The sequence below is a fragment of the Corvus moneduloides genome, chromosome 8 (genome assembly GCF_009650955.1).
Source record: "Corvus moneduloides isolate bCorMon1 chromosome 8, bCorMon1.pri, whole genome shotgun sequence".
NCBI lineage: Eukaryota > Metazoa > Chordata > Aves > Passeriformes > Corvidae > Corvus > Corvus moneduloides.
The window spans coordinates 6771862-6787616 of NC_045483.1; positions in this window are offsets into that span (position 1 = coordinate 6771862).

Consider the following 15755-nt stretch of genomic DNA (forward strand, 5'->3'; position numbering starts at 1 on the left):
TCAAACACAATATTTCTAATCACTGCATAAGCATTCCTCCTCCCCCTTTCACAACAGTAATAACAGGACACTTTTGTGTACTTTTATCACTTGGATAGAAAAGTAATTTCTAGGAGTTTCCTGACTGTGTGTTTGGTAGGGGACAGATTCATGACAGGAAATAACAGCACAAATGTAATAAGTTCACCGGGCAAGCGGGTACTGATGTCCTGACTGATATGATTTCAAATCAAGGAATTACAAGGTGGAAGGATGGTGCACAGAAGTTTCAGAGAGGTTTGCAACTGACTGGCTGAAAGTAAATCAGACAGAGATCAGAACTTCAGTCAGCCTGTGCTGGCTTGGCCTCACTGGTGCACGTGAAGGATGCAGTCTGCTAGAGCAGCACTGGAGTAGTCATTTGGCACTGTTTTATTCACATATTTTTGGTAAGCAACAAAAATATGGATTTCTCTCTGGGCTGACGTGAATAGAAAAACCCTAATCACGATCATTTTCAACCTCCTGGTTTATACAAATAAAGAGAGATTCCACTTAGCACGACGTTCTGCAGCAAACATTAATACACTCGCTATGTGTGGCTTTGCTCCTTCCTACCCTCTCTTTAGTTTCAGATACTGTATTGTATTTCTCCCGACATGTTGATTCTACCTAATGTTAAATGGTAATTGGCAGTAGTATAGGTGGGGAGAGAAACATTGTTATATTTTGTTCATTTTTCACACTTCAGCAGTTATTCCTTTCTCTCCATGGCTGTACGCTTATTAGTGTATGAAATGCAGGTGTGTGGGAAATGGCAAGCACACATTGACAGGTTATTTTGTTGGCCACTGCCTAATTAGTAGCATAGTGGATGCACCCTGCTAAGCTTTAGTGTGGTGCAGTAGAGCTGGTCTGTTCTAATTTCCTCACAGCTTTGATATTCAGCAAGAGATTGACGGTTAGCACAAAGAGCCAAAGCGCGACGGAGGCCTGCAGAAACAATGGCCCTTCTTGCTTGTAGACACCACAGATGTGAGAGAAAGCTGACTAAAAACAATTGGCCGACACTGTCTAATTGTCTCCAATGTCAGCATCATTAATGTTTTCCCATGTAAAAAGTAAAAGGCCAAGGTTGTATCCTCCCTTTATTTTGAGTCACATGATTATGTAACTTACTGAGATTCAGATTAAGTGTTAATTGTATTTGTGCAATAAAGAAACTGAAGCTACCTTGAATTTAATGAATATGTACTTAATTAATTTTGACAGCCTTTATCTTTATTACCTATTGAATAATCACAATCAGAATTAATAACATTTATAGGCAATTAAAATTACAGCCTATTTAATGATAATATATGTTTACATCTTTTGCTGAGATACAAATTATGAATACTTATTAGCAAAGAAGTTGTTTCCCTGCCAGGAGGGTTTCTTGTCTGTGTTAACAGCAACAAACAACAATAATCAGTTCAATGTGTAATAGTGCCTTTCACATCAGACAATCTCCCAAAGCACTGCACAAGGGCACATGAGAAAAGGCTTCGTGGAATTTAAAGGTAATCACTAAATGGCAAAAATTGTAGTGTGCCTGGAACAAATGCTTCAAAATTACATGCAATAAGACAAGGCCAACAACATTTGAGCAGTTTCAAAGCTTTATTTTCTCGCAGAAAAAATAATGAGAGTAAAAAGGGTCTATTGAGGATGCAACATCAAACTCCTTGCTGACCCAGTAATACCAGACCAAATATTCAGCAGCTACAAGACAGAATATCTTCACTGGTACCAGCATGGCTAAAAGACTTTTGGCACTGAGATATTACAAAGAAATCCTGATTCCATGGTACTACAGCAGGAGCACAGACACAGCTCTGATTCTATCAGTGCCCACAAGAGTAGGCAGCTTGATGTGATACAGAGGAAATCACACAAATAAAGATGCTTTGGAACAGTGAGTCCTCTCTGCCACTGCCCAGGACTAGCAGGGAGTCATGGCAAAACTAAAAGAAAAAGGAAATAGGTTGTCCAAAGAAGGAAAGAGGATCAGGCCTGGGGTTTGACAGGTATAACTCAAACCACCAAATGCATCAGAGAGAACCCAGCTGGTGCATGTGCCCACAGAGATGCTGCACACACCTGCACACACACGCCCACTGTATCAGTCTGCACAAGCCGTTTTACTCTTTGAGTGTTTGTTTACTTAACATCTCTCCCTTGTCTTTGTCCCACCACACAGTCACTGTCCTCAGAGCTGCACAATTTTCACTAAGTACTGGGACTTTACATAACCCAGCTCAGGAGAGAACTGGGTCTGACAGCAGTGACCTATGAGAAATAAGCAGCTATCTCACCAGGCCTGACCACATGGCAGTGTGGTAAGTCCCCATGAAGCCAGGATTCAAAAGATGCATGTCCAGACTCTCATGCTCAGAATGAGCTTTGCTTTGCTTTCCCAATCTGCCATCCCTCAGTGCCCACCTTGGTTTTGCAGGGAGAAGCTTCTTTCTCACTTCTGGCCCCAAATCATCAGGCACAGCCACTTGAAAAACCTATGTCAGCAAAATAATACTGAGTGCCTAAAATCTCAGTGCAGGAGAGAGCAGGGGGCTGGGTGATAGCTGGGTGACACCCATGTCTCAGTCCCAATGCCCAACACATCGGCTGGTTTATGCTAATTAAAATAAACAGATTGAACCAAACCAAATAAAACCCCAAAGCACCAAACTAGTGAGCTAGTACACAGCCCTTGTGTTATTTCATGTATTTTGAAAGTTAAAAAGAAGCCCTAAAAATGCAATTATTTCTGTCTCAAGCCACAGTGCCTAAGAAATACCAAGGGCCACCTCCAGTGTAGTGCAAATATGGCCCAGCAAGGCGACCTAGCCCTGAGCATCAAGGTTATAAGCCAGGCTGAACCTGTTGACCCTGGGGACAGTGATTTCTTCCTGGACTTCATCTCTTTATCAGCATAGATACAGCCTTCGTAACACCTTCTGAATGGTCAACCATTAGAAACCAGCACTGACTTCATGGTAAGATTCTGCCAACTCCCTTCCTGCACAGGGAGACAAATAACCAGTTACTGCAGGGCATCGACAGAACAAATAAACAATACATCACTTTACAATAGCTACTGTGCACGAAATCATTATGTTATCTTATAAAATCAATCTCTATGTATTGTGATGCTATTTGTTAAGTTGTGAAGGACATAAACAGTAGTTTCACAACCCTGATTGCCCGCTGCATTGTCTTTATTCCAATGCAAGATCTGCCTCTTAAAACCCATAATTCATCAACTTTATCACACTTAAGACATTGACTTCTCTTTTCCATCAGGCATAAGGAAGTGAATCATTCATCCTTTATGCAGCTGTGTGCTCTTACAGGTTCTTTCTTAAAAAAAGTGTACTTGGTTGTATTTAAGATAATTGAGAGCTCAAAGATGGGTTCCTTCAATCTAGGGTTGAACATTAACCTTTCCTGCACTGCAAAGCAGATGCAAGGAGGCTGTGCTACTCACAGAGCTACTTAGAAAGTGCAAACCAGGAACAGATTCTGCCTGTAGCAGAAAGTGACCAGCGAGCCCAGGGTGTGTTTGACTTCTGCTGGAATGACAGCCAAAGGTGAGACCTTGCAGACTGTTTTACAACTGATTACATTCAGGAATTTGGGGGGGTTTACCCATTCTAAAGGTGCTGGAGTTCAGTCCTAGCCAAGCAGTAAATTTTCAGTTATTGGCTGATGTTTTTCTCTACATACCCAACAGTGTAATGTACTGCAGGGTGAGCATGCCTGAAAGCAAACACAAGAGTGTCCAGAGAAGCTGAGACCGTGCCCTGCATCTGTAAGTGAATACAAGACTCCCATTAAATTGGCAAGTTTGATGTATAGGCCAGTGATGAGAGCTGGAACTTGTCATACACCAGAAGTACTGGCCCAGGGGAGGGATGTGCCTTGCTGTCCAGCCATGGGACATCCCCAGTGCTCCCAGTGCTGCACAGGAAACATGGGTTAAGCAGGGCCTGCAGCACAAATGCATTGGTTAAAGCACAGCAGTAGGCAACAGCTGATTCAGGAGAGCTGCCCAGCATTACTAGCCCAGGCACATCATTTGTTCTTGCTCTAGAAGACATTCCAATTATCCTTTTCTCAGATACCACCTACCTCAGAAGCCAGGATTCCTTTAATTGTGGTTTGCATTAACAAGTATGAGGTATCAGTTTGGCTCTCCTCAATTCATTTACTGGCAAAGGATAAACTACAGGGCTTTGCAACTTCCACGGCATTTTCTCTTCCTTGACGTGTCAGAGTAAGCAATGTACTACTGAATGACTTGTTTGAAGTGAAATTATGCCCTTATAAACTGCCCTTGCATTCCTCAAAGAGATTCAGTGGCTGCACAACACACCCTGTTATAGCCATACCTGACAACAAAATGACAGGTGGTGAGCACACTTGGAAAAAATAATGTGGTCTTAAAAAAAAAAATCACAGGTTTTGTCTGAAGTGTACATCTACAGAAAAAAAGTTTCTTTTACTGCAGGACACTTTGAAGAAGTCTTTAGCAGTGTCTTCACCACCTGCATTGGGAGGCTCTGATCTCTAGATGTTGCTGCAGGATACAGCAGCTAGGAGCTTCTGCACCTGATGAATCCTATTGCTCTCCTTAAAAACCATTGGGATTTTTGCAATTACACTGAATTTTCTACCAAAAGTACAAACTTTAAGCTATGTTTCAAAACCCAATCCTCCACAAGTGCTCCCCTTACCTGTTTTCAGTGCCTATTTTATCTTTCCATTCAGTTTTTACCTGAATGCATTTTGTTTAACTTAATAAAAGGAAGTTCCAATAAATGGCCCTGTTTCATCCATTGCTATGGTACCCATCAGGGACATCAATACACGAAGTAAATCTCAGTAGAAATAAGGAGGCCAAGGAAAAAAAAGTAGGTGAGTTTTGCAGTTTCATTCATTCAGTCAGATAATGGTAGTCTGCAGTGATGTATGCAAGAACAACAGAATCGACTTGTAATCCATTATGAACCAAGGTGTGAGCTTTGCTGCATGGTCTTGTTTTCATTTTTTAAGACTTCCCAGTGGCTTTTAGTACTTTACATGTTCATTAAGGATTTTAAAAGCAAAGATCTTTGCTTACATTTAAAATACTTTCCTGGTGCTGTGATGAACACAACCACTTGCTAATGGATTTCTGAATGCCATTTTCATTATAATATTTTTATAAGACCCCTCTCTTCTTCTATTATTACATTTGCTTTTATAAAGTGGTTTAGACTGCTCATCGTGTACTTTGGGTCCTTTAAATATTGTTCCTGTTTACCATTATGGCCCATAGTTGGTGTTTTATTCATATAAGAATAAAGCCATAATCCAGTTTGTATTTGGCAGCTAAGTGAGTTTATGCAGAACTTACATTTATCCCTGGGATGGGTTAGGCCATCCTTCAGTATGAATCAGTAACACAGTTAACTTTAAACTATATACATGTAATATTGGCTGAGGCATTAGTCAATGCAGTCTTTCTATTTGTGAGTGCCCAGGGGATTCCGTAATTCCATAATTCCATAAACTTGGCTGCATGGGATAAATGGTTATTTAGGGCAGCTGAAATACTGAGAGCTTCACTGGGGTCTATCTATGAGCAAAGGGAGGATGGAGCCCTGCAGTGTCCCTGCCTGCCTAGAGACATGTGCTAAGAGCTGACCCCTGCTCTGAGCAGCTGCTAAGACACAGTTGTCTTAGTTAAGGCATTTTTGGGTCATTCCCCATCCCCAGGTAGGAAGATCTCCCACTCAGACATCCCCGCTGGTCTACAGATCTAAAGATGCCCTTTATTCAGTCAATCAGACCACAAACCTGACTCCAGTCCAGCAAGACTCCACCAGCCCAAAAGCCTCTCCTGGGGCTGCTTTGCTCCAGCCTCTTTAGGCAGCCCTGCAGCTCAGGGGCTGAGAGCCCAAACCTCCCTGATCCACACAATGGCCAGGAGCTGTGAACAACTCCTCCACTACTGCTGGCCATGTTTGACTTTTGGTGGCTCCTCCAAGGTGTCCACTAACCACTTGAAAACAGTGTTAGATTCTCTCCCGACCTACTTCAAAACAAAGTGGGAAGGCAATCGAGCTGGTTAAAACACCAGTATTTCAACAGCAGGCTCTCTGTCCTCTACTGCACTCATCTCTCTTGATTTAATTTCATGGGGGGTAGAGCTGACTTTTGCTCCTTGGATATAGCTGTCCAAGTTTATGTCAATAGAGATGCACTTGTACCTCAAGTAAGAATAATCTAAAATGAGCGTGGTTCCTGGTGGCCCAGGACACTGAGCAAACCTATGAGGAATGACTGCTGTAAATATCAGTAAAGTTGAGATACAGAGGTTTATTACAGAGCTCTTGCAATGTATTTTTACAAGTGTTTTTCAGTAATTTCTGCCCGAGTACGTCAACATAGAGGCTCAGGATTTGCTCCAATGGGTAGAAGTCAAGGAAATAAAAACACTTCTTGGGCTTGATGAGTGTTATATTCTGCCTTAATGCATCTTTTAGCTGACCTGACAGAAATATTTCAGACCTGTATATCCTGAAAATCTTCTTTCAGTTCATCTGTGATATTTGTGCTGGTAGCTCTCCTCTCTTGGACCAATGATAACAATGCTTTATAGAATTCCTGCATAGTTAAAAGCAGACGCTACCCTTATGAGGGTGATGAATCCCACACATTTAATGTGCCAAAGCAAGGACAAAAGGGCCAGAGTCATGAGCTCAAGGTCTGCTAACAGGCAAAAGGAAATGAAAAAAACAGCAACAGAGGCAGTCTAATGACGGTACTGGTATTGCTTCCTTTAGAGCAGTCCCTGCATTATCTACTGAAGCTGACTATTTTTTGGTGGGGGGAATAGAGTGGAGAGGCTTAGCTGGTGTAGTGTCTGCAGGAGTTTTTATAGCAGTCAGGGTGACGAGCACAGGGTTCGGCTAGAGCTGGTCAGGTGCCACTGCAGTACAAACAAACTGAACACACCCCTGAGCAATTCCAGGTATGTAATCCCATAGCTCCAAAGAGTGGGTGGTGGGCATTATGAGCAGAGGGAAACTGGATCCTGAAGGGACCTGGCAAATACCTGATCAGTGCAATGTTGTCCATTGGCTGAGCTGCTGAAAGAAATGAAGAGGGCAGAAAGGCAGGGGGAGACAAAGTACACACCAGAAGGCTGATTTCCTATGCTAAATGCTGCCCACCCCAATGAAATCTCATTCCTGATGGGAGTTGACCTTGTCTTTTGTTTGTTTGATATTTCCTCTGCTTTTCCCTTTTTCATACATTTCTGCCCAACTTGCATTACTTGACCATTTTCACACACCTTGAACTTGCTGCAGTTCCACTGAGGCAGTTGGCTTCCTCCCACACATCAGAGAACTGGAAAGCAATTGGTATTTTGAAGATATTTCCTCCTGAGCTCCTGATGGGAGGATGATTTTCTATTGTTTGACAAAATCCAGTTGGTTCTTAACCTGGAACTCAAGGCTAAGACGTATTTTAAAAGTATTACTGAGATACTAAGTGACCAGATAAAAGGACAGCAGAACATTAGAAAGAGCAGAGCTAGAAAATTTATACTTGCTGAAAGTGCGGTTGGCTTTCAGTATCTCTGGATACACAGGAATGTGTTCTGGTGAAGCTGCATAAGAGAGGAAATTGAAACTCAAACTGTTCATCTTTAGGTTGCCGGCTCAGACTGGGTCAAGATTTATTTGTTGATAAAATAAATCTAGCTTCTAGAAAGAGAGAGAAAGGTATCAGCATCTGTCAGCACTGGTAAATTGTATGAATGACTTGTGGATGGAACAATTTAGAGTGTTTTTTGACTGCAGTCTGTTGTTCTTCAGCAGAAAGAATGGAGACTAAATCGCCATTGGTGCTTGCCAAGGACTTTATCAGATCTGGATGGGTCTGAGAGTCATTATTGACTCTGACACTTGCATCAGAGCCAGGACTGGAGATCTCATAGACCTGCAGTGCCAGCTCTCCTCAGATGGGCAGCAATCCTCACTTCTGCAAGCTGCCTTAATTTTCAGACTCTTTCTACCAATGGATTTGGTCAGAGGATTGCCCTTACTTCCATAAAATAGAGCTGGTTCCTTTACAGAAGTAAAAGTTATTCATAAATGATAGGGCAGAACAGGCTGTTTAGACAAGCTTGGCAAGCTGGACCGTATCCCACGCAAAACACAATTGCCTGTGTTTTTCACTAACCACACCAGAATGCCTTCCCTACCAGATTAATAAGCACATGCTAGCTAAACAGACACCATTCTGAGGCACCATAGGAAGCAAAAATGTAAAAGCATTTTTTTGCCAAGCATTTGTTCCAAAGAAATCTGCTGTTCAATACAGACTGCCTGGTTTTGGCTCTTCTAATGCCTCTGGAGTGGCTCGGAGGCTGTGGATGTGTTTGGTGGAAGGAAGAGTGGTTTCTTCAAATACTGATGTGGCTGTAGGTCAGTTCATTTAGTGGGTGGACTCAGAGCCAGGGTGGAAGTGTTGGTGTAACATTTTTGCTACAAAGCCATTCCGTACCTATTTCAACAGGAAGAAAAAATCTTGGAGCTGGTGGTGTTGCATAATCTGTAGGGATGAATCTCCTGTCTCATGTGAGCAGTGCCATGGGAGACTTGATTTCAATAACAGCAGAGAGTGAAATGGCTCCATATCTTCCCCTCTCTGGAGGGGATGCTGCTGCTTGGACTTGTAGTTGTAATCCTGTCCTGAGACAGGAATGCGTGTTACAGCAGCCTGACCTAATAGAGGGGTTAGTGCCCCCTTCACGGCATTCCCTTTTCCCTTCCTTCATCCTGCACCTGCAGCTGCAAATTCCTGCTCCAGCAAAGAATTGTCAAGATTAGAACCTTTGTTTAGGGCACTCATACCCAAATCTTTTCTTTGGAAAGTGGAGCACCTGACAGGTCATCTTCAAAAGGGTAGTTGTTTAGGGTTTGACTTACAACACCACCTAGAGGTATTTCCTAATTTATAGCCTACTAAAACCTAGGGAGGGGAGGGACAAGAGGCAGGTATGGATAGTCTTCAGCTTCCCCCCAACATGAGTGATCATTTAGGATGAATTTTCCAGAGCCTGTCTCTGGGTTGTTCTGGCTCAGGCACTGCAGAGGCCGCACTCTCCAGGATGACCCTGCCCCATCTCTTCCAGTGTTCTGCCTTGGCAAAACCAAAGCGCGTGGCCAAGAAGTCTCCTGGCCACCACAGGGATCCCTGGCTGGGTTTTTAGAGCTGCCACAAGGTGGTGAGGTGCTGCAGCTTCCCAACCAAGCAGCAATAATTTGTTTTGATTTTTTTTCCTTAAGGTACCAAAAATCAGTGGCAGTGTAACCACTGAAACAAACCCAAAATTTGGTTTTACTCAGAAACTTGCCACTGAATGCTTTAGTCCACATCATTATATTTTTGGCAATCCTATACAAAAAAGTAAATCTTACAAAAACATGTATGTGACACAGCTTTGCAGTTGTCTAAAAACTTTTACAGCAGGTACAGAAGTGCTTTGATTCCCATGCATCCATATATAAAGAATAGGTCTGAATCTTTGTAGGGAGTGTTCAAAAATTAGTCAGTTATAGGTTTGGGGTTTTTTTTAATTGTTCTATGGCTCTCTAATTGAGGACAGCCTTCTCTAAAAACAAGTTCACACACACCAATTTTTTTCAGTGCCTGAAGCCTTTGGCATTACGTATGAGATCATTCACTGAATGGTTTAAAAACTGGTTTTCGACAGTTCTCAGCGGCACTTCGCATCAGCACATCCCATTGGTAGCAACACCTTGGGATTCAGGCCTTAAATGAAAGTAACTAAGGAAAGAAACACTGTCTCTTCAGTTTCCTTATTTGAAGAGTAAAATTTTTAAGATCAAAGCCAACCTATTCTATGTGAACGCCTCTACAGTATTTCAGCTCAGGAATGCAAAAGCAGGATTATTATTTTATTTTTTTAAAGCATCTCGGCTGGATTTCTGTGCATCCCGTTTAAGTGGATGTACTGCAGAATAGCCTGATCTCTTCTGTGTCACCTTTTCTCTAAAGCTTCATCAAGTGCTGCCATTCACAGCCTGGATTGATTCAGAACTTTGCCTATGGAGGTGTGGGAGTGGTAGGAGAGACATCCTCAGGGAATGTCAGGACCTCCAGCCATCCTGGTGGGCTGAGTAACACCCAGCACACAGTGACACACATCAGGGTGGTGGTTGGACGTGTGCTCCCCAGGGTGTGCTGAAACACAGGCTCAGAAATACTGCTCGGGTCACATTTTGTATATGCATTTTCTCTAAGATGGCCTGATAAGATTTTCATCTTATCAGGAGATGCTTGGTATAGCCAATGCAAATTGCATACTCATCTTCCTGCAGCAACAGAAGGAGAAAATAACAGAATAAGGGATTGGCTGTTTACTTTGGCTTCTAGAGCAAAGTGTAAGTGGCTACCATAGCAAAATGAAGCAGATTTTAATATTTCTTGTAGTTAGCAGATAATCAACAATGGCAAACATTGCTGTTTCACATGTAAGGCAACGTGGGGAGCTGATTAAAGTAGGAGTTGAAGATATCTTAGGCGAGGAGAAGTCTGCTGTAAACGTCCAGAGAGGTGCTCCAAATCACTTGAGCCTTACTTCAGCAAGAGCTTCTCAGTCCCTACAGAGCAGGGATGTGGCTCAGAGGCCAGAGCTGCAAGTCTGAATGAGGGAGTGAAGTCAAAAATACCCAGCACAAATCAGATGACAAACCTCTCATTCAGGGCTCCTCGCTGAATGCGAGTGGCAGGGAACAACACAAGATGGCTCTGCTGAAGGCTGCAGTGGCACTGCCACGTTATTCACATGAGCTGCTTGCAGAATTTCTTGTCTCCTTTCCACCTTTTATCCTTGGGAATAGTGTTCTCAATGAACCTTTTCTTTTTTAAATGTTCCTCATTATCTAAATTGCTTTTTGTCTTTCAGTTATCACTGCCTCTTCTTGTAGGCGGTGTTCATAGGAACTTCTTCCAGGGAGAGAAAAATGATGAGTAACCCTTTGTTTGCCTTTCCATCTCCTCTTGATTTTAATAAGACATGAAAGGCAAAAATCTGAGACATCTGTTGTTTCTTTCAGCCATTTCCACTGAGACATTAGATAGCATTTCAAGCACTCAACTGACAAAACAACTCACCTTGTGAGAACACTCTGATTTATTAGATTGTTTTATTGCACTAGTTTTGTACAGTGTAGGAAATATTTTTTTTTCTCTGAGACTCCCTCCATTTTTTTTGCATAAAAGCAGCATTTTCACATAGTTTTATGGTATTTTATTATATATGAGTGATGATAGGCTTGGTATTTGGAATGTGAAGGAAGTTAGTTAAAAATAATGCAATTAAGCTAACAAATAATTGACTGATCAGACCCAGAGATGTGGCTAATGCCTGATTTGCCATCTATTTTAATTAACAAACCTTAATGTAGAAAAATAATATGAATCAAAAGCACTGGCAAAATCTCACTCACTGGCAGAGTGAGAATATCATGTATACTACTTCTGGTGATAGAAATAGCATACACTCTCATCAAAAGAATAGAGTAAACTTCATTTTGTTAAAATGGGGTGAATTGAGAATGATTTTAAACTCAAGATGGTTACTGGGAACCAGTGTGGCAAGCAGGATTTTTACCCTCAATGTCAGTCTTAGGAGGTATTGTATGACCTGTTTTGATAGAGAAGACACACTGGAGTGTCCTGCTGGCCAAAAGGCTCCCTGGGGGCAATCCCTTGTGGGTACACTGTACTCCATTTACACTGTCTGTGATTCTTGGTTTCAAACTCTAGTGGGAACTTTCAGCTTTTAGAAAAGCCATTTAATGCTGAGAAGCCACAGGCAAACCCCAGCTCCAGCTGACCAGTGGCTGAGGCCTCACACAAATGAGTTGTCCTCTGCAGGCTCCAAGAGCAGGGACTCCTCTTAAATTTTAACATTTTGGGCCAAGTTTAGTACCAGCAAAACTCCACTGAGAGCAGTTTTTTATCTCTCTTGAGCAGCCCTTTGTGAACTTCTCATACTTTCTAGTTCCAGATTAATTACACAATTTCTTTATCCCTGTTTATCACATGGTCAAGAACAGTGCTTGTGTGAACTGTAGGAGCTGGCGTGTGGTACTGCAAATCAGCAAAATCAAGTGTTGCAAAGGATGTATTTCTCTGCTACCTGATGATGTACAGCTGGGCAAGTGGCAGAAAGTTTGTCTGATATTTTTAAGGAAATAAATTTGCTTACTCCTTGGTCCCTTTAATTCTGCCTTGCTGAAGGACTTCCAGAAATGCTGGTTAAGCTGGTGAGAATCCTTATGGCAATTTCGAGGTTTGTCTCTGTCCCCAAATTCTTACAAAGAACCCAATTTTCTGCTCACATGAATTGATAGAGTTCCACAGCACACAATAATGCCATGGTGATTTTTATCAGCAAAATACCTGGCATAATTATCTTAGTGTAGTGAGTGTGGTCAAGTGGTGTAATGTAATCCAACACCAGCTAAAGAATGCATGTGACAGCTTTGTTTTGCAAGAAGGGAGTAGAAAGGCTTGTTGGAAGGAGAGCCCAAATGCCTTTTAATTCAGGGAACTAGCATCTGACCCTAATTATGTAGAAAAATGGAGGTAGTGCAAGCACCAGAAAAGGGACAAGTCGGCATCAGGAACAAAAGCATCAACTGCTGTTGAGCTGTATGCAAAGTTCAACTGAGAGGGAGAGAGAGGCAGACAAAGTGGCTCCAGTTGGACATAAATACTAGATGGAAAGTGTGTTGAGGAAGCAGGGCAATGGGTAATTTTTCATAAGCTGCAAAATTGCTTAATAAAAGTGAAATGACTTGCCCTTTCTGTAGAAATTAATTATGATGGCAACTTTGCCGAGCAGCATAATAAAGATGTAGGCAAAATAACAGTGGCATTGAATTCAAAAGCTATGCATAATGAATGGTCTATGAAGATGCTTATGATCGGTACCAAAAGTCCTTGACTGTTGTATAGTAACGTATATAAGTTCCTAACTAACTGATTTTGCTATTTAGTTTGACATGATGTTAGTTGTTTATCAAAGAACAAGGTATGAAATAGCACTGCAAGCTCCAGGAATAACTTACCAAGAAATAAGTTTTTGCATTCAGTGACCCTTCATCAGCTTTCAGCGTGCTGTTTCCCAGATTTTTCCCATCATAAACATCTGTCCACACCAAAATCAGATTATGTCCACATTTCACCATGAAATTATGATCACAGAGATATTTGATCCTATATGGCTAAGGACTTGGGGTTTTTTTTCTTTTTTTAATAGATCATCCCTTCCTCCACGGGGGAAAAAATACTTTTTTGCTATTGTCATTTACCATCACATAACACCTAGTTGTTCAAAGATTCCTATACAACCTCTCTTCCTCTTTGCTCTGGCAGCCCAGTTAGCCAAATTGCTGCAGAATAAAGCAAATAATCCCAGAGGAGCACATAAAAGCCACTGGAACAACAGCCTCCCCAGTGATACTGGTGAATCAGGGTCTCCCACTTCAGGAAAGAGGTCTGGAAAGTGACTCTAACTCTCCAAAAACGTGGCATTTGTTTCTGACAGGTTGGAAGTACAAGAGATCTCACTAGTGAGCTATTTGTTATCTCTAAATATGTGTTCTTGCAGGTGCTGGCAGGTGTTCACACCTCAGTGGGTAAAATCCACCACCTGTCTATGCTTGAAGATAGAGGAAGCACCCATTTCAACCAAATTATATGAGGTGAGCATCCATAAAGTACAATGAACTGCTAGGAAGGGTGAGTAGATTTAATGTGCCTAGTTATATTTTGCAGTTGCAAATTTAATACCCAGGATTGTCAATTATGGTACAATTAGGGCATTTAAAAATGCCAGGATAAATAATTCATCTTCCTCTGATTTATCCCCCAATCAATTTGTGCCTTTTTTCTGGGCAGAGACAGACATGTTTGCCATCCTGGATGGAGATGACTAGCAAAGATCACGCTAGTGTCTCTAATCAAATGGTTAAGTTTTTCAAATGAATCTGTATTATTTGAGGTTTTTTTACCTTTAATCATACTTATACTCCAGTTTGAATGTGTGCTGATTAGTTAGTTGTCATCCTAGGGAGACAAGAAGAGCTTATATTTACCCTGATATATTATGCCGGTCATTATTCAGCACTGATTGGTTTGGTAGAAAAATATACATTACCTCAGCGAGAGAAGCTGCTTAGTCTTATTCATTGTGTTAATTAGATGCTCAAATAGCTATTGCCATGTCTTTTTTTTTTTTCCAATTTATTGATAGTTGTTTATCTGTGCGGTGATTATGTAGTTTATTTTATCTTGTCCCCCCACTTCCCATAAAATATGTCTGTTCTGAGAGTAGTAAACATATGGCTGCAGTCATGCCCTGAAGGTACGTTCAGCCTGCAGTCACAGCTGTTTCCACCAGGTAGCTCTCCTCAACAGGAGGGTGATGAATCCTCAGGAGTCAATTCAGGCTTTGCAGGGACTGATGGATTGCACTGCTTCTGAAGATAACTCCTTTCTCTCCCAACCAGAGGGGTCCACTGCTCCCTTCCTTGCTCTTTGTTGTTGGACATGTTGGGGGTTTATTTATGTAGGAGAGGTAAGGCTGCCTTTGTATCGTTTAAAAGGTCTGAGTAAATTTTATCCCAAAATGAGGAACGGGAATATGCGTATTTTAGATAGATAACAACCACATCAAACTCCTGACTGTAGTACCTATTTGATAAGGTACCAAAATATTTACTTCTGTATGCACAGTTATGAGTGTTGCTATGTTAAATAGCTAATTTATGAGAAAAAAAAGTTTCTACGGATTTATAGATACAGTTCACACTTTACCGTCTCTAGATGGTCCCAGGACACAATCGTTCATACATGTGATAATTGTTTCAAATTTTATTATTCAAAATTTCAATTTCAAAATTCAAAACTTACATTATGCTGTGAATTCCTAGCTCTTCACTCTGGATTCTATGAATTTAGGAGTTACGTGACTAATCACTACAACCTGCTTCGCCTTGTCATTCTGTGATATTTTCAACTTGCCAAGTCCATCATTTCAGTACTCATCAAAGTCCCATCCAAGAGGAGAACCATGAAAAAAAGTTGCAAAAATTATATGCATGCAGGTACAACAGCCTGAGTTACACATACGCTGGGAATTGCTCCTTTGCATCAGCTTCAAGCATCAGTTAGAATAACAGGAGGTGTCCAATATCTCACTAAGATCTATCCAAAGTAACACAAAGATTAAAATTCCAGTATTTCTTTTCCTCTCTCATTTTTTTGGTGTAATTATCCTACTTTATATGATTGATGGCTACTGTGAAATTGAGACTACCAGACGGATTCTCATCCATTGTAGCTGTGACTTGGTGGAATCTAGAGGTATGATGATTCCATCTGAATTATGGTCTCCCAAAGGACATGGATTATTAGTAATAGAGTTAACTTTTCAGCTATCTCCTAACTTAGAAAAATATTAGCAACAATTGATTAAATATTTATTATTATTATTATTATTACTACGACTTCTACTACTACTACAACTACTACTGTAATATTAATAATAAATAATACTATTGTAGTAACACCCATCCTACTCTTGCAATCAACACAAACAAGGAGAGTATTTGAAACAAGATCCTTGTTTTAAATGCTGG